Raw genomic sequence first — 2,500 nt, 5'->3', positions numbered from 1 at the left:
GGAAGAGCTTGTCCTGAAGCAGGGCAGGGATGATGGTGTTGAAGGCAGAGCTGAAGTCCACAAACAGGATCCTGGCGTAGGATGCTGGGGCGTCCACATGCTGTAGGGTGAAGTGGAGGGCCATGTTAACTGCGTCGTCCACAGACCTGTTGGCTCTGTAGGCAAACTGAAGGGGGTCCAGGAGAGGGTCTGTGATGGCTTTGAGGTGTGCCAGGAGCAGGCGCTCAAAAGACTTCATTACCACAGATGTAAGGGCGACCGGTCTGTAATCATTTAGTCCTGTTGGCCTTAGCTTTTTGGGCACAGCGATGATGGTGGAGGACTTGAGACAGGCTGGTACATGGCATGTCTCCAGGGAGGTGTTAAAGATGTTGGTGAACACCGGAGACAGCTGGTCAGCGCAGTGCCTGAGGGTGGCTGGAGAGACAGAGTCCGGCCCGGCTGCTTTGCGTGGATTCTGCCTCTTGAAAAGCCCATTAACTTCTCCCTCCTGAAAGGAGAGAGTCGTTTCTGTAGTATGGGTGGGGGATGGGGCCTCTTGGGTGGGAAGGGGTGGTTCAGGACAGTCCAATTGTCTTTCAAATCTACGGTAGAACTCGTTCAGGTCGTTGGCTAGGCGGGAGTCGTTAGTGGTGTGGGGCGCTCTGGGTTTGTAGTTGGTGATGTGCCTGAGCCCTTTGGCAGACAGAAGCAGCGTCGTTAGTAGAGAACTGGTGTTTTAGTGTCTCTGAGTACAGTCGTTTAGCCTCTCTCACCGCTTTGCTAAACCTGTTCTTCGACTCCTTGAATCTGTCTCTATCCCCACTCCTAAACGCTTCCTCCTTCTCCAACCTCAACCTTTTGAGCTTTGCTGAGAACCAGGGCTTGTTGTTGTTAAAGTTCACCCTGGTACGTGTTGGGATACAGCAGTCCTCACAGAAGCTGATGTACACAGCCTCTGTGAGTTCATCCAGACTATTGGTAGCAGTCGTGAACATATCCCAGTCAGTACAGTCTAAGCACGCCCGCAAATCTTCCACAGCCTCACTGGTCCACTGTTTAGATGTCCTCACAGCAGGTTTACAGAGTTTTAGTTGCTGCCTGTATGCACGAATCAGGTGGACCAAGGGAGTTCTGTGCGAGCCGAACAGCCCCGTGACCCACAAGAGAAACATCCCCGCCAAATTCGAGCGTTTGACGGGGTCTATCCGTGAAAAAATATTCACGTTTTTGAGTGCACATGCATTTCTGCTGCAAATGCCTCTGGAAGTTTCATGCCGTTCGTATGCCAATTGTGGCAACACGAAAATGACCCGTTTTCCCATTCCGAGGGATTTCTGTGCGACCCTAACAGCCCCGTGAGCCACAAGAGACACATCCCCGCCAATTTCTAGCGTTTCACGGGGTCTATCCGTGAAAAATATAGACGTTTTTGAGTGCACATGCATTTCTGCTGCAGATGCCTCTGGAAGTTTCATGCCGTTCGTACGCAATGTGGCAACACGAAAATGACCCCTTTTCCCATTCCGAGGGATTTCTGTGCGACCCTAACTAACAGCGCCCGTGAGCCACAAGAGAGACATCCCTGCCAATTTATAGCGTTTCACGGGGTCTATCCGTGAAAAATATAGACGTTTTTGAGTGCACATGCATTCCTGCTGCAAATGCCTCTGGAAGTTTCATGCCGTTCCTATGCAATGTGGCCACACAAAAATGACCCGTTTTCCCATTCCGAGGCATTTCTGTGCGACCCTAACAGCCCCGTGAGCCACAAGAGAGACATCCCCGCCAACTTCTAGCGTTTGACGGGGTCTATGCGTGAAAAATATTAAAATTTTTGAGTGCACGTGCCTTTCTGCTGCAAATGCCTCTGGAAGTTTCATGGCGTTCCTATGCAATGTGGCAACACGAAAATGACCCCTTTTCCCATTCCGAGGGAGTTCTGTGCCACCCTAACAGCCCCGTGAGCCACAAGAGACACATCCCCGCCAATTTCTAGCGTTTCACGGGGTCTATCCGTGAAACATATAGAAGTTTTTGAGTGCACATGCATTCCTGCTGCAAATGCCTCTGGAAGTTTCATGCGGTTCGTACGCAATGTGGCAACACGAAAATGACCCGTTTTCCCATTCCCAGGGATTTCTGTGCGACCCGAACAGCCCCGTGAGCCACAAGAGACACATCCCCGCCAATTTCTAGCGTTTCACGGGGTCTATCCGTGAAAAATATCAATTTTTTTTTGACTGCACATGCATTTCTGCTGCAAATGCCTCTGGAAGTTGCATGCGGTTCGCATGCAATGTGGCGACACGAAAATGACCCGTTTTCCCATTCCGAGGGATTTCTGTGCCACCCTAACAGCCCCGTGAGCCACAAGAGAGACATCCCCGCCAATTTCTAGCGTATCACGGGGTCTATCCGTGAGAAATATTCACTTTTTTGAGTGCACATGCATTCCTGCTGCAAATGCCTCTGGAAGTTTCATGCGGTTCGTATGCAATGTGGCGACACGAAAATGACC

The sequence above is a fragment of the Petromyzon marinus genome, unplaced genomic scaffold (genome assembly GCF_048934315.1).
Source record: "Petromyzon marinus isolate PM22_M1 ecotype Great Lakes invasive population unplaced genomic scaffold, UKy_Petmar_22M1.pri1.0 PM_G_Scaffold_55, whole genome shotgun sequence".
Classification (NCBI taxonomy): domain Eukaryota; kingdom Metazoa; phylum Chordata; class Hyperoartia; order Petromyzontiformes; family Petromyzontidae; genus Petromyzon; species Petromyzon marinus.
This window is presented reverse-complemented; position numbering follows the sequence as displayed.